This window comes from Helicoverpa zea, chromosome 11 (assembly GCF_022581195.2).
Source record: "Helicoverpa zea isolate HzStark_Cry1AcR chromosome 11, ilHelZeax1.1, whole genome shotgun sequence".
NCBI classification, from domain to species: domain Eukaryota; kingdom Metazoa; phylum Arthropoda; class Insecta; order Lepidoptera; family Noctuidae; genus Helicoverpa; species Helicoverpa zea.
The window spans coordinates 9,165,894-9,192,137 of NC_061462.1; the positions used below are offsets into that span (position 1 = coordinate 9,165,894).

General features: G+C 34.2%; 1 protein-coding gene across 1 annotated transcript in view; it reads left to right on the forward strand.

Moving 5' to 3' along the window:
- Positions 1 to 367: 367 nt before the first annotated feature.
- The window catches only part of LOC124634416 (insulin-like growth factor-binding protein-like 1), a 48,138-nt gene continuing 22,261 nt past the window's right edge, over positions 368 to 26,244 (forward strand). The window contains exon 1 of the mRNA XM_047169989.1: positions 368 to 524. The gene's annotated coding sequence lies outside the window, so the exon portion shown is untranslated. The remainder of the gene's footprint in view (positions 525 to 26,244) is intronic.

Genomic DNA, 26,244 nt, shown 5'->3' on the forward strand with positions numbered 1-26,244 from the left:
CAGTTACGATGCTACGAATGGCCTACGACGCTACAACGCTACGAAAAAATAGTCATTCGTAAATCGTGAGCACCTATCTAGTACTCGAATATTCGTACCCAAAAAACTAACAATGAAAATATTCCAAGTGATTTATTAAAGTAACCTCACTACAGAATTTTGAGGTCGGATCCAGAAAACACGTAGACCCGCATAGCGGAAATTTATCCTCACCAAACGGCGGTCCCCACTTTGCGTGTATACTGTATGTATAATAAGACCGAGTAAATGACAATTTGAATTTCAAAAGTAGGTAGATAAGTTAAGCTCCGCGTGACTTGCGCATTTCACACCGTTCTTCGCGAGGTTGCCGGCGTTCACGTTGACGTGTTTCAGTATCCTTCGGTCCGCCGTGAGGGGCGGTCGTGCTGCTCCAGAAATTACGACCCTGACGTGTTAGTTCGACCGTTCATTATATAACCGTGTGCTGTTTGTTTAGTGAGCCAGCCCTATTGTGAACATCGGATGTATTGAACTTTACCAAGGTAATTTTCTTTGAAGTATTTTTGTTTAATTGTTACAGTTGTTTGTGATACTAGCTCTTTAATAATGTAATGGTTTAAGTTATTTGAAGTTGGAAGGTTGAAATAAATAATTTGAATTGTCATTGATCTGCTTTTTGAGTGCGGATAGTGTTTGATAGGGTTGTTAAACGTTCTAGGCGAGGTTTCGTGTTCTCGTAAATAATGCAACCCGACCTTTTCCGCGCGTAAACCTACCCCTGGATTATGACGTGTTGCAGTTAATTTAATCCCTTATCTAGCGACTGGTAACTAAACAATGTTGTATTTAAAGCTCTGTCTTAGGGAGTAATTTACTGTGGTATTTGCTTTGTAAGTTATTTGGTTTATTATGAGCACCGCAGACTCACATGCGGTGAATTTTGTATTGCAGATGTTTGTAGGCGACTACGTATAAATTGTTACACCTGCATGTTTTTGGCAAACGTCAGAAAGATATATAAACAGCAGATGTTAACTGTAATGCTTCATAAAATTATTAAGATAGTAACAATACATAAGAAAATATATGTCTTTTGTTATTTGGTATAGAACCTGCCAAGCCCAACTGAAATTGTCATTACAAATCACATTTTAATAAAAAATCTCGTTTACCTTGTTATGCCATACAACATCCGCTTGTGCCTTCGGCATCAAAAAAACAGATTCGTCTCAAATCCATTGCGCTATCCAATAGGACGAATACAATCATATTTACATTTCCCACGGCACGGGGGACTTACATGCTATTGGCATAGAAAAACTCGCACAACCTTTCATATTTATTGACAGAATAATACAGTCAAATATTCCCATTTGTTCCAAAAGGAACAAACAAAATTGTTTGTTTCTTGTTGTTACTCTGCTGTTACCCTGGGGACCTGAGCGTTATGTTTTTGTTTTGATTTATCATACTTATTCGTTCTTAGAGACTTCATATTCAATTCATCATCATCTCCCGAACCTTTTCCCAAATATGTTGGGGTCGGCTTCCAATCTAACCGGATACAGCTGATTACCAGAGTTTTACAGGGAGCGACTGTCTATCTGACCTCCTCAACCCAGTTACCCAGACAACCCAATACCTCTTGGTAAGACCGATTGTCAGACTTACTGGCTTCTGACTACCCGTATCGATGCCAAAGCTGTTCAATGACAGCCGGGACCAACAGTTTAACGTGCCCTCCGAAACAGTCAGACTTCATAATCAATTACTGTCGGTTAATTGCAGTAAGAACAGACAATATAATTTAGCTTTAATGAAGAGAACGTAGATAATAGGCATGATTGAAATAGCATTTCTGAGTAGTACTTGAGCTATTTTAATAATAGTAGGTCCGGTTCCAATTTTAACTGGTGCCGCTCGCAGATATCAGCTTTGTCGTATTTCTATAGAAATCTGCGATAGAATAGCGTAGTATTGTTTTGTGACTCGATGGCATTTTAGAGGTATAGTTTATATTTTCATTGGAGAAATGATAGAACTGTAGGTTCTCTCGTAGAATTTTTCAAGTGGTATGTAAAAATGTTGTTTTAAGAAGCCATGATGCTGTATGTGCTGAAGTTTTTCCGCTACGATATTCTATCGTAATTTTTAGAGTTTATTTTTAAAGGAATCATGAATAATGGGAAACTCATTTTGCATTGCAACGTGTTAAAAGCCGTTTCGTGAGAACTTCATAACTTATTCTGTTAGTAACAAATCGATAGGTTCGGTTTGTGATCATAATATTGCTGTTGAATTGAAAACGTTTTATTGTGATAATAAGCAATGCTATTTCTGTGGTGATTTTTATTTATACAATAAGCATTAAAAGTTTCCATATTGCTAAAATTATTATTATATTAAACAGACTGCTAGCAGACAGCAAAATACTCTTGTTTTTGATATACCTACTTTATGATAAAACAATGACAATCACTCATTTTGTAATTCATTTTTCGATTAGTATATTCTACTCATTACTAAGTACGTTTTTTTTTATAAATTAATAACAGTTTTTTTTTTATATTGTATCACGATGTGTTCTCATTTTCTTTAAATTCTCTGGCGTGATGGACACTTATAAATTTTCATATTATTTTCTTGCTTCCTATACTACAATCCTTCCACATTAATCTCAAATTATCACTTAAACACAAAACAAAATACGGTTACTCTCAAGCATACAAGTTACACCATCCATTATGTTCAGACTTCAGTCTGACATCTGAACACCTAAGGCAAATTGGATTGGCCAGCATTAAGCTATTAGTGTTCAGTGTTCAGCATACGGTATTCTGATATAATCCCTTAGTTGCCTATTAAGGCAGTCACGGTATCATGATATGCTGTATCAAGCATTAGCATGCGGCTAAACCGTCAATGTCCATGCTAAGTCATGCTTGACGTGATTGACAGAGAGAGAGATCGTGTTTTGGTTTGAGGAATTAAGTGCGAATAAATATCGGTATGTTAATTCTATTAAAAGGAGCATGTTGTGTCGTATCATCTAAGTATACGAATATAATAAAGAGGACACATATTTCTGTTGGTTTTCTTTTACCCGAAGGGCTCCAAAATTCCTGAACCAAATAGAAAAAATCTTTCACTTTTAGGTGGCTGCTAAATTCTCTAGTAACATAGGCTGTAGTTTATTCACATACGGACAGTAGTTCTCCCGAGATGCGAGTGGAACCGCGAAAAAACAACTAGTAATTAAATGAAGTGAGTGAATTTTTGAACATCTATAGTCATTATTTTATATAAATCAATGGTAACCATAATAATTTATTGTAACATTAATCATTTAAGAAGTTCATAATGAAACATATAGGAGCGTTTAACTTGTGTCAAAAAGATAAATGTCTCTTATCTGTGAGAGGAAAATGCTCTCACATCTTTAGATTTATGGTTCGCTAGTACGTTCTGTTTACTGTTATGAAGTGCTATACGGTTTAGAAATTACTGTAAAACATTCTTTTACTTACTTCTATAATCTTCTTAATTCTATAATTATATCACCAGACACCGTACTATAAAATTGCATTAACTCCATTTAATACTTTTCTTTTTAATTAATTTTTTATTTATTTTATTTTAATAGGTATAGTGACAGACTACATACTAAGACTAATCAGACCTCGTATTTTAAAACTATACTCATTCCATGTGATATTTTTTCAGGATAGTTATGACAATATACAGTATATAATATGTAGATCTGAAGTTCTGCATCACTATTTAATGTAAATATCAATTAAAAATACTTTTATATTTTACATTTCAATTTATTTCCTATAAACTCGAACATATGAATATCATACACAAAAACAAACAATTCAAAAATAGAACGACTTTGGTCAAAAACAAAAACAATTCGAAAATGGAAAATGATTTTGATTTTGACGTGGAAATTCAATTATTTTGTTCATTTATTTGAGTGCCCGCTATACTCTTGCATATGAATCTATAATAACTTTGGCCGTTAAGTATGTTACTCAGAATATATGTTTGTTTTAGACAATAATGTATTCAAATCGACGTCGCTCAAATATACATGATTGTGTTATTTGTGCGAAATGATTTCATTAGCGGTGTTTTAGTTGATTTGTTTGACTAGTGTATTCATGGAAAAGATTGAATTGGAATTGTGAATAGATTGTCCGAAATGAACTAGCTTATTTGTTTCGTATAAAGAATGTTAATAAACTCCAAGTTTCTTTTTTATATAAATTAAATTGACCGAATTTGAATCGATTCATAATTGATTTATTGTCTATTTATGAATGTGTTTAAATAGGTATATTGAAAAAAAGTCTGTAATATTGTAACCGTAGTTAGCAGTAAAAGCAATGACTAAACCATACCTACAGATATAGTAAAATCATTCTAAACAGTAGGTAATGTAATAATAAAATCAAAACATGAATCCTATAAAACTCGCTAATCCAACATCAAAGCTTTGGCTTCTGAAATCTGAAAATACAACCACCCACACTTTTATGTTTATTTATAACAAAGCCAAAATCCTTTTCAAATCTGTTCATAGATTAGAGATTGTAAATAAACGAAACAGACAAAGGGTATTAATCTGCCTAATACTTTTATCTATAACACGACCTGAAGTTATTATGCAATGGAAGCGTTACAACGGCTTTCCGATACACACATTAAACACAGCTGCATACAGGGGTAAGGCAACACATGGTAATGCCATGATTAACATATTTTAATATTAACATGAAAGGTTGAACATTCCGCGCTCCTCAAAATTACGTATTTGGCATATTTGAAATATTCAGCGGGCCGCCACAAGCGCGATGTAGCCACGTTTTTAACCACACGCCAAAATAAAGTTAAAATTTTGTTCGTTGGATAGTCGAGTTAATTTCACATGCGAATAGACTCAAAATAAACCTTTTGTGAATAAAGTTCTAATGTTTTGGACGTACCCTTTGAACATCTAGACTGAAGCGATTCGGCTTTCGGATCTTCTAAAGCGTTCATTTAGATAATTAATACAGTTACAATTAAATTATGATGCTTCGGGATATTATTTTAATAACTGTGTTTGGAAACTCATTAGCGGTGGAAGTATAAATTGTAAAACGGATAAATTATTCTTAACTCATTAGTTTAATGATAACAAATGCATGCGCGGAGTCTGTAGTTCCGGGTATAAATTTTATTTGGACAAAAGAGGTGTGTCATTAAGGCACGTAAAAAGGTTTTATGACATTGGCTTGCTGCGAAAGTAGTAATGTTTATAGGTAAGTACGTAAGTACGTACGTACGTGAGTAGGTAACTCTTCTCTCACGCAGCATGCCAACCACATTTATTTGGTCGATTAGATAAATAAAACGTGGATTTATAGATGGACATACCTACTTACTTACCTATACTGAAATCTGAAATTAAATAAAAAATCCAAACGATAACGAGCCGAAACCTCATTTACAGAACATTCTCGCAAAATATAATATTACTTCAATTTATACAAGTGAATTCTCATCGCACATATCGTCCGACCCACTAGCCTAATAACAATGCTCTTAGCAACAGCCATTTTCCAGAATTAATATATAATTCCCATCATAAAGCTACCTCTTGGCGTTCTACTAATCCACTAAGAATAATATAATTATATATAATTGTTAGTTAGCTTGAAGGCATAATATTACAAGATCTAGCATGAGAGAAACGTATATTAATCTGAGTGAAGTGGGTTACCTGGCTGTAAAACTGTGCCTTAGGCTGGAGTTTAGCACTTTATTGTTTTATTTCATTTAGACCATATTATATAATATTTTACGACCAACTTACATCATGTACGAGTCGGAAGTGTTTATGATATAACCAAATGTAAACAGCTTTACTTTCAGGCTACATATATATAGACGGCCCGTAGATATACTGAAAAGCTGAAGTTTGTTTGTTGATTAACTTGAACGCGCTAATCTCAGGAACTACTGGACCGATCCAACGAGACGCGAAATAAACGTATTCTTATGTCAGTGTAATTGCGATACTAGGTATTTTCATGTTCAGTTTTATAAACATATCATATTATAATCAATGCCTAAAAATATAAGTGTGATAGCTATAACGACAGATATCTGTTATAATAACATACACACCAAAAGAATAACAAGCTATTAATTACCACACTTATGTTGTGTACAAAAGAATATGTTTTATTTTATTACTTATGATGCTTGGAAAACATCAGTATCAGTGCTTTGATAACTGGGTTATCTTTCTCCTCATACATGTGGTCTACTTGCAAGTATATCCATTACTTAGTAACATTATAAACTATTAACAACATAATATATGTAGCTACATAATAAAGCCTAAACTTAACATTAAATGATCCAGTTAGTGATGAAGGGGAGTATAGTTATCGGCACGAATCTTGAGCTCTGACCTACATCTGCGCAGAAGTGATTTCGAATTCGAATTTCGAATACCAACAAATTCTTGGTATTTCAATTTTCTTATAACCACTTTCATGACGTCAAATATTACTATGAAGTTACCTATATATTGATATTTTGGGAAAAGAATAGTTTAAGGTCTTTTAGGCAAATCTTTATTGAGCTTTTAGGTATTTATAACAAAGGTCTACTTATTTTTAACCCTATCCGACACAGCAATAATGCGACCCTTTCACGCTGCCACCGAAATATTTCCTTTCAGAAATGTTGCTCTTTCTTATTTGAATTCCTTATTATTTTGCTGTGGTCCCATACAAATTGAAATGACGTTTGCGTAGGTAGGTACGAACCACAGAAGAAGGAATAATAGCGAAGGCGCCATAAGAAAGGTAGGTCAGGCATATTCTTGTCGGTCAATGTAGCGTACTTTAGGCGTGAGCAGTTTCTAGAACTAACGAGGCGTTCGGGGTTCTTGTCAGATCAAAACCAATCTGTCAAAGATTGGTCTTGATTGATTGCTGAATTTATTTTGAAAATAATGGGCGGGTTGTAAGGAAGGCATGTAAGGGCGGAGCTAGCAACGTTCCTCGTTTCCCGAACACCTGCATTTTGGCGCGCTACTTTCTTAGGAGATTTTGCATTATGACATCTCTGCTTGTCATTTTGTTCTCCATGGTACATACTGAGTTATGGGACGTAAAATTGCGTCGTGAGGAAAGGGTTAAAGATTTATTTCTGCTTCGTGGTGAAAGCCAAAGCTGACGACTATGAATTTATGATGATAGGTCACCTACATTATTTTCGGTTGCCTTCAGGTTTTTATTTGTGTGTTCCATTTTTTTTCTAGCCATTTCCTGGTCTCCTTAATCAGTAATAAGCAGAATTTTCTTCATGAACCTGGAAAAGTATATTTAATTTTGTAAGTCCTTCTCCAGAATTCGAGTTCCCGAAAATGAAATGTCATAAGAAGCCTTTAATTAATTTATAAATCTTTCTCTACAACTTGATGTCATTGCACCAACTTTATAAGTAAATGTTAGTAGTTTTTTGCTCTGCAATTACTTGTTATTACAATTCAATTTGCTTTAAATCAGCTCTGAATTTAAAATCAAATTATCGTAAAATAAAATAATAGCTTTTAATAAACCTCATTTATACAGATTAAAAAGTACATAATAAAGATTAAATAAAACCTCGAAAAATAAAATGATTAAATTCCCAAAAATAATTCAATCACGAAGAGCAGTCTTTATAAAGCTACGTACTCACAAATGAAACTGTTCGGCTGTTCGGAATAAAATTACAAACGTCTCTATCAGTCATAGGATTTTGAAAATTCTGGCTTCTGTTAGAGTGCACTTTATAGTCAGAATTCCAATCAGCCAGCACCTCCCCGAATGGGGGTTTAACGAACTCGAAATGTAATCTGATTTGTATACGGCTTTATTTTGTATAGATAGTTCAACTCAGATTTGCGCGCGGCCCTATGTGTGCGTCGGCTTGTAAATATACAACTTTCATTCGTGTGACAGTGACGTCGTCCGAGCATGACGTGTTCTCATCGCTTTTTGTTATGGGTACAGTCGTTTACGAAAATGTCTAGTTCTTCACGGAGAAAATGTTTAAGGAGTCAGGTAGCGTTTCAAAAAATGAAACAACATTCAAAGCTTTTTATTATTACATTTTACAGTTTTTCATTATTTTCTCATAAGTTTTTTCAAATTGACGTTGACAGTATCTAATAAATAAATGAGGTGAAATATATAAGATGAATTAAATACTCCTTACATATTTTCTAGATCTCGGGGTACGCGGACAATAAATAAAAGTGTGGACTAAGAATGTAAAAAGACGTATAATCTAGTATAATAATGTAAACAAAATGTGTGGGGAATTTTAAAAAATAATATTGCTTCGCATAATGTCGACCAAAATAAATAATAAAACTCATAAATGAACGTTTAAGTCATATTGATGAAGGGATGTTGGGTAATACTTGTCGACATGTACAAAAGAAAAAAGAAAAATACTATAGACATTTTGACATGGAGTCAAAATTTATAATTTACCTCGGTGAGAGTAGCGAATCCGAAAATTCATCATTTGATTTTTCAAGTAGCGATTCAGAATCATTATAAATAAATAAACATTAAATTACGTAATAACTGTTTTTCTTTAAACAGCCGTAACCCCTAAATAACTGTATTTGTACCCGACTGTACCTCTTGTCACGCACACAAAGTCACTGTGTATGTACAAGGGTTACCCACACATAAGGCCGCGCGCAAGACTGAGTTGAACTTACTATACGCTGATGAAAAAGGAAAATGGGGAGAAATTCATTCCTTCTTGATACGCTTGAATTTTGAACGATGCGATCCCTGCTTTATGATTTAAGCATACTTGCCGCGTTGGCATGTAAATATGATTTGAATTTCGAAAATGTTTGATTGCCGTTCCTTTTTTATGGCTTATGATAAAATAATAAGTGTTCAAGGAGGATTTTTCCTCCTCCGTTTTTAAGCAAGGAGGTATATATATACTTAAGATTGAAATGTTTTAGCTAAAAGCTGCATAGTAAGACAGATATGGGGCGTGACTGAATCGTCTTAATTATTTCGTGTTAAATTATCCCCTATACACAAAGTAAACTTATATTTTATAGCATTAGGTTATAGATATAGGATTTTGAGTTTGCCGCACTACTATTCCATATAGAATCTGTTAGTATATTTTGTCTAGAGTGATAGTTTCATAATTGACTACATACACAGCCTAAAGGTACCAAACACTGAAACATATGTATTTGTACATATTGTCTAATTGAAAACGTATTTGAATAGCGTCTGTTAAAACAAAACTGTATTGTTTCGTATTTATTTGGAAATGATAATAATGAGGTCATGTTGTGAATCGAAATATATATAGAACCAAATTATTATTATGTTTTCTCCATTATTTGTCATTACTGTGTGTTTCGTTGGAATTACTTTATAATTATGTAATGTGGGAGTTACATATTTTATGAACCGAACTCATATTTAGATATACCTATCTTTATGTAGGCAGGAGGAAAAAACATACCAATAATTAGCTAAAAAATCGCTACAGTTAACAGAAATCGTAACTGCAAGATGTCGATACAATGCGATAATCAAACCAATATTTACCATGTTTATGATTTCAAGTAGGTAGAAGTTAAAATAATTAAGAGCTACGTGCAAAATCAGTCCTACGCCATTGTAATACAGTCTAAAACAGACTGAACTATATATGAAACGAAAGCTTAAATCCGCAAGTCAACAATTCTACCGGTCAATTATGTTTGGTCAACTAATATTGGCACTAGTTCAATATTTTGGGTATTTGTATCGATTTTAACGACAAATGCGCTGAATTGAGCTAGTTAAAAATGTTTATTTCTAAACATACTTCCAAAAACAATTCAGTTATCTCACGTCATTAACACGCTTGTAACAAGTTTACACCACAAACATTATTTTTTGTTTTCCCTATGTTCTGACAGAGAGTTTTTGAATTAAGTTCTGGTTATTCTTTGTACGTAGAAAACCCGAAGGGCGAAATGTTCAAAGTTATGAGAAGAGTAGGTAATTTTCACAATTGTTCAAGTAAGTGGTGTTCGTTTGAATTGTTTTCTTTATGTAAATTAAATCTGATATTGAAAAGTTGAAGAGTTTATTTATAAGTTTCTTTGAACACTTTAATCTTAGGAACTACTACTGGCCCGATTAGTACATCTAACTTCAGTGTTACATCGCTCGTTTATCGAGAAAAGCTTTACTTTTCATTCGGATGCGAAAACTAGTTCTGAACGGACACTGTGGAACTTAGCAGTCAATAAACGCATTCAAATAACTTTTAACCACAAAACATAGCTCAAAAATTTTACCATACTTCTTCAACGAATTACCGTCAACTTAGCTTACCTTAAACGATTCTCATTTAACGTCAATAGCTGAATTCATCCCCAATTTTACAATTACCCCTTGCTGTGTCAACAGAAAGGGTTACCCGACCGCCGGGAAGTTCCTGCTTACTTGACGTTTATGGGTAAAACCTTTTTGGTATTTTTCGGGCTGATAAACTTCTTAGTGGAAAGAGTTTGATGTTTAAGTTGCAGGTTAATTGTGGAATTGTGCTTGTGTTTTGTTTTTTTTTTTTATGACCGTTTTGTATCTGGATATATACCTAGTTAGAGTCTAATTTGTATGTATCTCCAAAATAATACAAACAAATCTTGTACATTAAAATACATAAAATTATATTCAAGAGTAAATTGCAGTATGTGAAGATAATATACGACAAGATAAAAAATATTGCAGCAAAGTGAAAAGTTTAACCTTTTCAAAGAGGTAATATGAATTTAATTGTAGCTCATTGACATGAGTGATGATGACACAAGAGTAACATTTAGGAGTCTATAATTACTTGATGGCGAATATATTCAAAACACATAAGTGGCATTTGTTCCACTTATCAACTTTGGGGTATTATTTCCGCGTTGTCGTATAAAAACATAGAAAGTTGTAGACGGACATTCCAACCGAGCCAAATAAATTTAATTTTTCAAGCAATTTCCCAAAAGGAGGTGGTTCTGAATTCAGTTTTTTTTTAATATAATTTCTGTTGCTACCCGTACCTATATATATTATATAGCACGTATATTTATGTACCTATATTTATTATGTGTTTAGTTAACTAATTCATAACAAAACATATCTTTTTTTTTAAGACATAAACCGTCTTACCACAAAAACTTTTAAACGTCAGTTTATGCCTTGTCTAAAAAAATGTCAAATTATGACGTTGACATACGGTTCATTTTGCAGCCAAAATTTTATTAGACAAGTGTAAAACAGGGGTTAAAGTTTTTGTAGTAAGGCCAATAATGTCTTTCTCAACCTTTACCAGTACTCATTCGATTTATAGTTACTCAATCTGTTGCTATCCGCCACATGAGTAATTTCGGAACATGTTCCGATAAATACGTTACCCGTCTTACACACCTGAATATCGATTCTGATGACAACCATCCCTAAAGGAATACATCGTCTCGAATATTCCAATTTATGACCAGTTCCCACAAGATCTCTCGTTCCTTCTAAATTTTGTGAAATACGGAAAATTGTTTCTGCATAGCCAGATTTTGTATAGGTACCTACCGTGGTATTGGTACTTGGGACTTTAAAAATATTTTAAGTGTTAAATCGTATTTTATGGAGTGCAAAACTTGAACTTGAATTTACTATTTTTTTATATTTGGGACTATCTATTCTTTATTGTGTCTGTTCGGTACGATACGATACTTTATAATATACCTTCCATTTCTAGTATGTACTTAGTTCTATTTCTGAATCTTCAAAAACCATTCGCAACCTATTGAAAAGTTTAAATTGCTACCGACTTTTATTCAACCTTTACAACTGCTCGCTTGTACTGAAATACTAAAGTCAGCCAACTTGCAAGGTACAGAGAGCCGGATGGCTCTCTGTATCCGTAACGACTATCATAGATATTACTATGACAACCGGGACCGTCTGTGCAACATTCCCTCCGAGCATCGAGCTCATAAATAAACTATATTACACATGCAATAATGACTTCCTAGCACATTTATGGCGGAGTTCAATAACCTGTCTATGTCTTGGTTTCCTTACACGTATGGGGCTAATATCGAAATCTTTAGTAAACAAAACATCAGCTAGATTTTATTGATATCCATAGTTAGTAGTTCTAATAGTTCTACTAATCTAATTACGTGTCTCCAATTTTACCTAATGTATCTCTAATTTAAGTTGTACTAAATACAGGAAATTAATGAGAGAGCAATGAACTGTAACGGTGTCATGCCACTAACCTCTTGGGATATTAAAACGCGTTAAGCCACGTCATCTGTAGTTCAATTACTTCCCAGAATGTTAGATATAACGAAGAAAAACTAAGGGAAACTTTCGGTGAGTCATGAATCAAAGTAACTCGGAAAACTAAATTGTACCAGTATTTTCTTTTATAAAAGATAGTTTGTTAACTTGAATTTGTAGTTTATTTTGTGAGACCTCTGTTAGTGAACCACGAAATTACTTGAATACCAAATTAGCGACACAACATTGTCTAAACAGTCAAAGGAGAAACCTCACATACATAATTAGTAGGTAATTCTGTGCTCACGCAACTAAAACCACGTACAAAGACGCTGTAAACCGAACTAAGGGCACCTCATTAACGCATACGTTAACGTTCCCGGCTCATAGATAGGTCCGCTTGCCGCCGTCAAAAACGCAACCTCACAGCCCATTGTTGCTTACGACTCACGATTAACTCGCTTGATTTATTATTAAACCGGTCTTTGTAGACCTTTATGGCCGCTGAACGCACAAAATATTTAGATTAGCTTTTAAGCGTGTGACCGTTGGCCTACTTTTATTTTGTTCTAACATAAATACTTAACTTTCTTAATTGTTTCGGCTGTTTAGATAGAGGTTCTAAGTTAACGACTCTTGGAATGATTGTTCAGAATATTTGGGCAGTTCTTGGAAGGTTAAGCGGTCCACCGTTTGTAAGTTTTCCCTTTATTGTTTGATGGTAATGTTAAGTGGTTCTTAGTCCTATGCGACTTTGTATGGGTGTCCTTTCTACTTAATTGTGAAGGTTAGTTAACAAAAGGGTATTTATTTACCTCATATGCTGTTGTTATGTTACATTTTCAAGTAGTTTTCTTGATACATACACGAGTGGGTCATTTTATTTAAGTAACTTTTCGTGGAAATGGATTGATATTATATATTTTTTTAGAAAAATAGGTCAATATACATGTGTAGTAATAAAAAAACAATGTTTATTGAAACTAAGAATTCTGTGTTATTTTCTGAATATAAGAGACTAGTTTGTCCTTTGTAATAAGCATGTAGACAATTTAAAAGGTTCGTAGAATTTTTCTTATTTTATTCTTCTGTTCTATAAATTTTGCAAAGATTGTGCCCCTTTTTTCCAGAATACCAAGTTCAGAATTATACATTCTTGAAATAAATAGTTTGTTTGGCCACAAATTATTATGTCTAAACTTATTCTCAACAGCCCAACTATTAGTTTCATGCAAACATATCATATTTTGAGCGCAAATCGTTAGAACTAAGTGCATTACCCTAATAAAGAACTATTTACCTTGTTAATTCGACGTTGGCATGTTATGTACACACGAAACGTACATATTAAGCGTTTGTTCATTAATATCATAGAGTAAATACTGTGTTTTTTTGCATTAAACGGGGAAGGTCAATTAGGGAAATTAAAAAGGTATTTTGATACAATTAATTAAGTAGATACTTGCTTTAAGGATACTTTTTCCTCTTTGTTTTATGAGATCAACTTTACAAATAAATTACAACAAAAACAACCTGGGGCCCGATTCTCCTAAGTTAATAATGTCAAAATCGAATAGAAATCGAATCGCAATATGATCGCAATACCAGTTTTAACCATATCAGGCATTCTGCTACCAATAAAAGACCAATCGTATTCGATTGACATTTGATTGGTGTGCGATTGGTCTGCTATTTTGGTCAATACGGTAGATTGCTGTACAATCATTTTGCAATTGTAAATTATTTGCAGACAAAATGATTCATTATTGGATGACAGAAAAGGATAAAAACGTTTATTTCAAAGAAAAAATAGCGGAATGCCACATACGTTTCAATCGTAATCGAGTCGGGATCGGATCGCAGTCGAATCGAGTCGAATGTGAATCTTATGTTACTTAAGTACAATTAGGAGAATCGGGCCCCTGTTGCCTTTTGAATTGATCTCATCCTCGGTGGTGGTTACTCATCTAACAAAGTGTAGGTAGGTAGCTACTTACTCGTCTAGTCAGTTAACCTAAATCAATAGGTACAGTAGCTCTTATTATAGTATTCTTTTTTTTTGTTCACGAGTATTTGCTTGCATAAGAGATCCTGAAAAATGGAGCTAACAACATTTTAATACACTATTTACTTTTTATTCCCAAATCATAACCACACATTGTACTCCAAACAATTACGTAAATAACAAAGCGAAAAAAAACACCAACTTTGATTATAGGATTGTTAATTAATTCAATATTTTAAGAAGCAAAGTACATTATAACTTAATTACAAAGCTCTTTATAAATACGTACCTATATATATTTGGTAAAGACGATCAAAGTGTTCCAATCGTAGGGTTTTGGTATAACTAAAGGGGTTTATGACCTCAACTTCAATACTATAATATTCAAGGTGCTTGTAAGACCTCGAAGGTGCTCCGTAGACCCCAAAGGAGTCACCTTAGGCATCGTTAAAGATAATAACGGTGGGTAGGATAGGTGGTTCGAAGTTTGAAAGGTTACACTGTTTAATTAATAACTGTGTCTTGCTTTGGGACTAAAGGTTTCCTGTGTTATATCATTTTATACGGTTATTTGTAGAGTTTAGCTACCTTCGTGAAGATGTACTTAGTGTGGAAGGAAAATGGATGCAAGTACTAATTTACTGATCTTTTAAGTAGATACTTAGTACTAAGTCAATTGTAAGTTTATCTGACATTATAAAAAAAACTTGGTGAAATTATAGGCATTAGGTAAAGTATCAAATATATTAATGAAGTAAAGAATAAATAATTCAGTAAATAATGTTATGGTTTTTAATTTTCATTCAAACTTAAACTGTTTCAACTTTCAAAGAATTTTAATATACTGTAACCTTCATAAGTAATTAAAGCCTATTATTTTATATGGGTTTTGTAAAAGTCCTAGAATTCACCGCTATTATCACTACTGAAAATATAATAGGCACTAGACAATACATTTTTCTTATAACATTTACTTATTTTGAAACATGTTTTTATTCGAAAACAAAAGACATCAGCCGCATTTAATTTGATAGAGAGACCAAAAAATAATAAGATACACATATACCATATTATTTATCGATAAAATAAATTAACATTAACTAAAAATAAATCTCATATTTACTATTCAAGATATTTTTTGTTATTAGGTATAATAATGTCCTTATTAAATAAAATTCTTTGACAGAATTGCCCACACAAATACTTGAGCTATATGTACATAATGTATATAATGTACATGAGGTATACATAAATTGTTATTTACGTAACAAAATCTATAAATCGGACCCAAGGTTAAAGATAACGAGAAATAAGTTTAACATTCTAGAAAATTGTTAGTGAATTGTGCTGGAGCATGCGAACTTTATAGTCTACGTAGTATTAAGATCTGATGATTCTATGTAACTGATTTAAAACAATGCTAGTTAGTGACCTTTGGATTTACAGAAAATATGTTAACTAAGGTCGGTAAACGGCTTAAGGTAAAAGAAGTAAGTAAGTTTTGTACCTGACGGAAAGTGACGCCTAAACGGACAAATATACGAAAATACATTCAACCTTTCACATCTAACCGATGATGCGTTAGTGCGTCGATCATACATTTACGATACGCTCGCCGCATTTTCCGTCCGACATCTTCAGAACCTTCCCTTAAGGTGTTGAATATTTGTGGTATTTCTAGATAATAATGCAGTTCTGATACCAGATGTAGTAAACCAACATAATTATTTAGGGCTTTATTCAGACTTTATCAAGAGATAAATATGAAAAAAAAGCACTGGTACTCAGCTGAATCCGGTTAGACTGGAAGCCGACCAAAACATGATTGGGAAAAAAGGCTCGGAGGATGATGATGAAATATGAAAAAATAGCTCTACCTAGATAAGTGTTGATTCTAATTCTCTTTAAAAAAACATAACAAAACGACAGAAATATAAGAATAAATAAATAATTTAATACAGCTTCATTAGAATTAGAAATAGTACTCAAGCAGCCATGTTACTGATTCCGTTTTACCTAATCGCATAAAATCTGTAACGATCTCGAACGCTCTCTGCATTTCTAATATACTCGTACGTTTGTAATTAAATTCTATTGGAATTGCGATTAATAATTTATTCTTCCCTTATATAACGAGTTTATATTGTGAAGCAAATCAGTATTAATTTTCTGAACAGTTTTATTTTGCTGTTTATAAATCAATTTGTTTAATGAAGGATTTGTGTACACTTCAGTAGCTTATAAAAGTATTTGTTTGATAAATCGTTTTTGTATCGAAGGATGAGATTATTTTAGTTTTCTCTTTTCTCTATTATGGTACAGTAGTGTTGATATTTGTGCAGACACCTTGCAGTGATTATCATACAATTAATATTATTTAATTATTAATTATTTAATTTCTAACAATTTATAGAAGATACACCTACTCGTCCTTAGCCGTCTTAGTAGTCTGAACCTCGTCCTTATTTCTTTGTCAGCATTTTTTTCTTAATTTTAGTTTTACATTTTTTTTTCTTGCATTATAAAAAGGTAAAACTGATACTTGAACGAATAACAAAGATCCGACCACATATGCTGCATGCTGTGGCAACCTAATTAAGTCTACACTTAGCATAAGATTTAAGATATCGTAATAACATTCATTGTAACTATTGTAAGATGTGTTGGTTGTCCTAAATAAATAAATACTGATTTCATAGTAATATTTAAATGAATAGACACATCAAAGATTTTTTACTTATAATATTAAATTGTCTTTAAATAAAAACCAAATATCTTACATTTTGCCCATTTAAATAAACCCGTAAAAAATTAATCAAACACAATTCAATGTCAACACAAAGTGAGACAAATGCATAGCTTTCAATAAAACGTTCTAAATCCTTAAAATCAATATTGAAAGCGTCGCTTTGAGTTATGATGGGTATAAAGTCTATCGGCAAATTTAAGTGTTGTCACAGACTTTACGGCTTGTACTGGTGATGCTGATGTACCGATATAAATGACATATAAAAGGCTGTAAACGTTTACACGGCTTTTTCATGAGTCATTAAGTCGGAGTAGACTAATTCCGTTGTCGTTATGGGAGGAATTTTTTGGAGGTAGAATTTTGGTTCATTTGTACACTTTTCTTTAGTTTTAAAACATGTTGTATGTAGGTATTGCTTGGCTTGAATATTTTTTTTGATAGAAAAGTTGCTTTTAACATATCACAATAAACTTACAGGTGCAGCATAAGAATCGTGGTACTTAGATGTTTCTTTGTTATCCTTGATCTCAACAAATTGAAAGGGACTCATATTTTTCCAAGAGTGTTAGTGGGAATTTTTCGCGACTAAATTGCAAACCGAAATAGCGTGTTGTCACTCATTTGGAAAGGAACAAGATTTTTAAAACAAAAAGCTTGTTCCTATTTGGAAAACTTCCCACTTATCTTTTAATGGCTAAACTTTAAACTACATCCTTTTAAAAGTGCGTGGGCGCTGGGCAGTAAAAATATATTTTAGTAAAAAATATTTCTGCTTAATGGCTCATTGGGGAATATACTGCCTACACCCATAAAAATATGTTTCCCGTAATAAAATGAGTGGGTGCCAGTAAAATAAGGTCACATGCGAATTTTAAAATTATTATCTCAGTACCACAATTAATTCCTATTTTTACCTATAGGTAGGTCTCTGTTATGTTTGCTCACATAAATAGCAGGCATACGTAATTTTTAGTTACCTATAAGTAACATCGATACATGTAATTACATAAAGAAAAAAATGTTTTGTATATCTTATTAAAACTTCTTATACTTAAGTTTTATTTAAATGTCGTGTAAGTATCAGTAATCAATAGGCACTTTAGTTTTACTTTAACCTGTAACGTTATTTAATTGAATAATCTGTGATGATAATTATAAAGAGTGCAAAAAATAACTACTACGTTATCGTACAAGACACCTGCAATGAGTAGGTCTTTATTAATTGTCCAACAATTTCATCGTATCAATGACGTCATTGGATAGTTACACACAATAACAAAGTAAGTAAATAATTACCACCGACCAACTTCCACCTGCCGGTATAAACCCAAGCAAATAACAATAATTCCCGTTCGATCCATCGGTAAATACCTATCGGACTCCGATAAAATACTCTCTCAATATTTGTGTTCATTTCCTGCTTGTTCAAAAGAATTATTTGTAGGTGCTATATGTAAATTATTTTATATTTTCTGCTCCATCTTTGAGAGTTAAGTAACCATTTCTGTAAATGAAAATGTGAAATGAGCAAGCAGCAATGTAATATCTCAAATTCAATAATGTATCTATTAGAATTGATGACTTGGATGGCGCAATTGTCACCATGACGGTCTGCCAAATCTGAAGTCCCGGGTTCAAGTCCGAGGTCGGTCAACATCTGCATGATGAGCTTGTTGTTAGCTGTGAGTGTGTGTAGCTTACAAAAAGCTCGTTAACCTTAGAAACATTCTCTGAAATCGGAAAAGCCACTATCGAATAGAGTTTAATTCTTTGTTATGTAAAGGTAAATAACCACAAACAATTCGATATTAATTCAATTTATTTACTGTTTTTGGGTTCTGATATTTACCATTCATATCAGAGGAGTAAACATAATTATATGAACTACAATTATTAAATTACTTTGTGAAACAACAGATCTGTGGCCTGTAATTGCGTGAAATGTCCTGCAACTGTAATCCCACTTACCTAGCTGTGACAATGTCACTTCTAGTGTGGTTCTGATTTAGTTCTAAGGTTTTGTGGTTTAACTCAAGATATAAACTTGTTTTAGTTTCTAAATCAGAGTAGATTATTGTTTTTCATTTTTGTGTGGTTTATGCGTCATATTTGAGAAAGTAATACCCAAGCATTTATTGATCTTTTTGATATACATGGGTAAGTACGAAAAAAACGGAATTTGCTCTGTAACTAAGCTCGATATGATATCAAAATTCCCTAATTGGGACATCTCTTTTTATACGAAAATACAACGCTTAGTAAAGGATACAGGCCGACAATATTACATTATGAAGGTTAAAAAGTTCATAACAAAAATGTATTCTCCGTAACTTTTGTACTTTTTGTGCGATTCGTTTCATGAGAAAGTTTCAGGAATGTACGTGTATGTTGCGTACATTCATTTATTAAGGCTTATTGTAAGATACGAAACGAGTGGGTGGGAATTTACTTTTATGAAAAAAGTGTAGGTAAGGGTACAATTTAGGCTGTGGTATGAAGCGCCAAAGTTATGTTTTTCTTTACACACGAGTATTAGGCATCATATAAATGAAATAATTATTATTTAATTAAAATACCTGACAAGTTCTTAAAGGTTTATTTATATATTTAGGTAGATAAATAAATTCACCTGATATAAAAAAAACAGCAAACAGTATAGTGATTATGATTTCCTCCTAGCCATATAAGGAGATCAGCCAGCTGCGAAGGACATACTTTTAAGTGCACAAGCATTTGCGCAGACACAAGTGCACTCAATATTACCTCACTCTCATAGCCCGATGGGACGGCAATCTGAAACGACCGGAGAGAGATCAGGCATATATATTTATACATAGTTTGAGATTATGTTTCATCCTATAGGGGAAGTGTATACTTGTGGTTAATCTAATCCTACTGATCCGTTTGACTATTTGCGTTAAGCTAACGCCGACATTATCTCAGATAAGTCACTGGTTTAACCTTTAGCAAGTGTTGTAAGATAATAATACTCGTTGATTAGTTAGTTAAGAAAGTTATTAGAAAAGTCGTGGTGGCCTAGTGGGTAAAGGACCAACCTCTCAAGTTTGAGGGCGCGGGTTCGATCCCAGGTCAGGCAAGTACCAATGCAACTTTTCTAAGTTTGTATGTACTTTCTAAGTATATCTTAGACACCAATGATTGTGTTTCGGATGGCACGTTAAACTGTAGGTCCCGGCTGTCATTGAACATCCTTGGCAGTCGTTACGGGTAGTCAGAAGCCAGTAAGTCTGACACCAGTCTAACCAAAGGGTATCGGGTTGCCCGGGTAAATGGGTTGAGGAGGTCAGATAGGCAGTCGCTTCTTGTAAAGCACTGGTACTCAGCTGAATCCGGTTAGACTGGAAGCCGACCCCAACATGATTGGAAAAAAGGCTCGGAGGATGATGATTAGTTAGTTAATACTTGCGGCTTTTCAGTTTCTCTGGTTAAAGGATGACTCACGCTAGACCGTGTCGGGTCCGAGCCGAGTGTCGGCCGTAGCACGGTCAACTAGTATTACATATATTTTGTATGAACACACTCACGTTATACCGAGCGGCAATCGAGTGACGCCCGAGCAACGAGCAACGGACCGTGCTACGGCCGACACTCAGCTCGGACCCGACACGGTCTAGCGTGAGTCATCCTTTAAAGGGGCTTAAGTTAAAAATTGTTTTTGTTATCTAGAGTAGGGAAAATACCTATATATTTACGTAAAGATAATGATAACATAACCCGGGAAATATGGGTATATTTGAGCTGGGATCTGTTACGGAAATTTTCTAAATAGTTGACGCAGCCCTGGTATCTACACAAAAATATATAAAGCGGCCTTGGGACATAAAGGGCTCTGGGCGGGACAAAGGTAAGCCTTTCAGTAAGTAAAAGTTTAAATGTCTGTTCCCATCTCAAAAATAAATCTCAAAAATTATCATAATTTGCCTAGCACTTTGGATGCGCAAAAAAATAATTACTAAGTAAGTATCAACTGTGTTTCTCCATGGCCATGAGGTATTCGGTGAGGAAGGTCATGTAGTACCTAGGTAGAATTTCTAGGTATGTCTGATTATATCCGAGCTCTGGGGAGCCAATTAATTCGGATATTCGGCGTTCTGCTGTATACTTATCTGTTGATACTTACTTAGTAATTATATTTTTGCGCATCCTTGTCATGTAAGTATCATGTTGATACTTACTTAGTAATATTTTTTTCTTCATATTATGTAGGTACTTTTTATGACCAATCACTGGCCATCTAAAACGAAGCCTAAGACTGTGTCAAAAGATTTTTTTTATTAGCAAAGCAGACCAGGTCTGTTCGCAAAAAGAAAATCTTTAAGTGAGACCAAATTGTAGCTAATAAATCCCTGGAGATATTTATATTTTGTCTTGCTATTCGCTTTTATAATAAAGAAAACGTAGATCAATATCTAGGTCGACGTAATTGTAACATCAAAAGAAGCTATTCTATATTATTCTTTCAAGAATAAATACTATTTGAATCCATATTTTGAACGTAAAAGCTAGTATTATGTTTTATCCTTTGTTTGTTGTGTATTTATGAGAAAAAAATAATATAACTTTTCTTAGTAATCGTCCTACGATTCTTTGTAACATACCTTTCACAAAAAAATATCATTATGAAACTACAGTCTCTCTAAAAATATGCTCTAAGTAAGACATGCTCACATTTATATCCAAAACCGCTTTACAAAATATCATTAAGACTTGAAACAAAGTCAATCAATTAAACAGTGAACATCAGAAACGTCTGAAACTCTATCAAACACGACATCAATTTAATTCCTAAGTGCGTAATCTTATTAAGCATCAACAAGACTTCTGAGAGAACGCTACTTTAAACAATTAAGATTTATCCTCGACATAGCCAAGTTATTAAAACTTCCTGTAACAGACGTAAGAGTGAATTTATGCCTACATTTGAAAATGGGCATGTTTTACGGAACTTTGTTTTAGATAGGCATATGTTAGGTTTATTTTTAAATGCGTATAATAAGTAAAGGTAGGCCAGTAGGTTCCTTTAACATATTATCAAATACATGGCATCATAAGACGTACATGTAGGTGTAGGTTTAAGATAATTATGAGTAGTTTTTGATATTGCAACAGTACTGGCCATCTACACAGCAGGCTATATTAAAATTTACAGCATGAGACTGAAGGATCTACAATACATTTTAAATATTGATGTCAAACTCAATGAAACTTTTTTTGATCAAACTTGTCAGACTTATAAGCATTTATTTAAGAAACAAACACAGTCATAAACTGCTTTCCCGAGCATTCAAACATGAGAATAGTCTTAACATTTGAACAAAGTAGCAAGAAACAGTTGAACAGCTGGGGGGCTATTAATTGTGTGGCAAACGAAACAGTTCAACATTAAGACGACGGAAGGTAGTTAAATGTGCGACATAATGAAACAGTCTTCCTAACGACTTTCACTTCAGACACTTACATGCTAAGTTTCTTGCAGTGTAAGGCGGGTTGTGCATGTATACTAATTTAAGTACAATTTCCACTACTGCATAATGTAATAGACTGTTAATGCAGTATTTAGAGACAAATAGGTACTTATGGCTACTTTCATCAGTTACTGATAAATGCTCTCACAGCCTGTCAGTATCAGGATCAGGATTACTTGATGGATACACTATACATTTTGGGTTCACATGTCTCGGAAAAAAGACTGCTTATAATTTTAACAGATTAGAACTAACTGACACTTTACCGGTAACCAGTGAAACCGGGCCTTACAATGCGAAAACTATAAGTAGGTACAGTTAACGCCAGAAGCTCCACTAAATAATTGGGTGGATAAAATACGGGACCTCCATTTCAACGAGGTTTTGAGGTGACGTCTGAGAAACTTTTTGGCCTTATTCAGTTGGCAATTCATTTGTTTGGGGTTACTGACCCAGTTAGTCACTCAGGTCTTAGCCCCGTTTAGCTCGAAAAGCTTTGAAGGCGTTTGACTGACTTTCTTGGGTGTTCGTTTTCCTATTCTAAATATCTATCTATACATATAATAAATCTGTAGAAAAGTAATTTTTGTACATTGAAGAAATTGACAAAAAAAATAGCCAGCATTTTAAAGGATAACTAACAGAACCCATTTCCATCATTTTTGTCATTTTTGTCTGTTTGTCTGTTTATCTGTTTGTTTGTTCGGGATTCACGTAAAATCTACGAATTAAATGCAGACAATGCTTATATACAAAAATTCTACGTAACTTGGGGTATTACTTAGTTTTTGTTTCATCGAAATCGATTCACTCTATCAAAAGATATGATTAATTTTGTGAATTCAAGATGTAAAATATTACGACACGCAATCTATTTGTCAAAACTGTACATTTGAATGTTGTACTTATATTAGTTGATCGGCCTATTATAATCAATCTTTACACAGAAAATCACACCTTTATAAGTAACTTCGGAAGAAAAAAAAAATATGAAAATTTTGTTTAGCCAAGGTTAAAGTAGCTCCATCTGAGGTAAATAAAATACATCAAATTTGTCAAAGGAGTGAGGTGGTAAATGACAATATTACCATACATTCTTTATAGAGGATTATTATTTCAACAAATGGAGTTGTGTATTTTCCGTAATTCACCATATTTTAACACGTAGTGTAATTTTTCGATAGACATTTCAATAGTGTTTGTCAGTTTGCCGTGCCACATCAAAATCCAACTATAATTATTACCTTGATGAAAAGAAAATTAATAGTTCTCAGCCAAATTTAAAACGGTGCCATCTAAATTATTTTTTGAACATGATGTCAAAAATGATGACTTTAGTGGAACAATTAATTATCATTTAAAGTTACAGATGGAGTTCATATCAGGATTTTTTCATAAACATAGTTTAGCTTATCTTCCACTAATGTGGTGGCCTTAAAACAAATTACTTTGAGTGAGTAGTATTAAGTAGACCTTAATTATTTTTTCTGATGCAAAATATGTAAACTTAATCCTAGAAGAAATGAGGATCTATCTCTCGCAAGCGCTGCTAAGCGTGAGGAAGGTAATGTAGGATTCTGTAGCTTTAAAAACAAGCCCAGATACAAAGTGCAGATAAGAAATGGGAGCTCTCTCTATTTAATACCATACACACGTAAAATGCTTTATGCGTCTGAAAACGTACAAATTACGCGCCGCATACCAGAGACATGCTTACTTTCAACTTCTGATCGCAAATACAGTGTTCACGATTACGAACAGTCTCAGTAAGACCCGAGCCAAGTCTAAAAACCCTAAAAAACACCTTTTATATAAAACTACGTTTGATGTAATTTAATCACAAAGACAGAATTGTTCTCTGTTGCAAATCCTATCCACCTATATCCTATCCTAATCCAGAATGCATTGCAGGTGTGCATTGCACAAAAACCAATGGTATCCTATTCGAAAAGTCAAAAGAGTTGACCTGCCAACGTCAGCTTCTGCGCTAAGCAAGTGTTCTTAATAGTACCATTAGAATTACATCGTTGAATGAGGTGAATAAATTTTCAGAAACCACAATAACAGTAGGAGCCAAAGCGTATTATCGCTTCATAGAGCTCTGATTGGCCCCAGGTGACCAAGTCAGGTCTGATTTGTTCGTTCATCAGATCTTTGAAAGTGTTTCGGTGGATACTTACTGTCGTCCTGTTTACGTGTGACACAAAATATGGTATATAAACGTCCTCCGCAAGAGCGAAATTTTCCCGGTGTGCGGTAGTGACGCACAGTATACAACACTTATGTTTCTTTTGATTTGCTGGCTCCACCAAGAAATGACAAATTGCGAGCGTACATTCTGAAAATCTTGACAAAACTACAGGTTTCAAGTACAAACACATGAAGTGGACTCTCACAGATACGTACATTTTGCCTATTCGTGAACTAATGCAAACATTTTGGTGGAGTCCCGGCTTAGGCCTCCCCCACATTAGGCGTGCGCGATCCTCGGGCGTGTGAGTAGCGCGGGCGTCGCGAGCGCGCTGCGTGAACGTCGCGTTTTGCTGCCCTGCTGCATTTGCAGCGCGCTCGCGGCGCGCACGCACCGCTCTCCTTGACGTTTAACTGCTAAGGCGTTTAGCGGGCGGCGAGGATAGTAGGCGAAGGGGTAAGAACGCAACTCGAGCGCCGCGTGCTCGCCGCGAGCGCGTCGCTTACACTCTTCACACATGCCGCAGGGCAGCAAAACGCGACGTTCACGCAGCGCGCTCGCGACGCCCGCGCTACTCACACGCCCGAGGATCGAGGATCGCGCACGCCTAATGTGGGGTCAGCCTTACCATGAGTAAGTGAAATTATCCTACCCTATGCGCCTGCTGATGATGATGACTCATTTTATCATCCATCCAGCTATTCCCCAACTATGTTGGTGTTGGCTTCCAGTCACCGAATCTGTTTGAGTACCAATATTTTGCTTGGAGCGACTACCTATCTACAATCCAGTCAACTACACAAGACGATATCCATTTTATGGTAAGACTGACAGACTTTCTGGCTTCTGATTAGTCGCAGCAGCTGCAGAAAATGTACAAATGACAGCTTTGTCAGACTCAAAGCATGTAGACATAGATTATAGCTGTTTCCTGTGAAAATTACTTACGCACCATACGTAATAATTTTCCAAATTGGCTGAACAACGTCACAAACTTTACTTCTTTTGTTTAGATAAATGGTCACATCCACAACACAACCTTGATCAATGAATCTATGCGACTGCTAAGTGCTAATCCTAATTATACTGTCACGTGAAAGAATGCACCTACGGGATAAGTAGTATTTTGACGATTCTATATTGCCCAAGCAGACGAAGTTGCGGGCAACAGCTAGTGAATAATAAAATGTCTCGATACATTACTTAGCTGGATGTGTACTATACATAGCGTAATGTGAAGTGTTTTGCCTCGTGTATTGTCAAAATAGAAATGTAACTCCTAGCTTGTAAAGCAATGCCCATTTTAGACGTCCCTTTCAACACAAACAGGCTGTAACGAGGTATAGTCTATTCTTAGGCCGAGTAAACATGACCCAACAAGAACAACAAACTCACTGGCTAAAATCTGTTGTTTTACCCAAGGTCAGAGAAACAGACTCTTAAATTTAATTAAAAATTAAATTAAGCCCCAA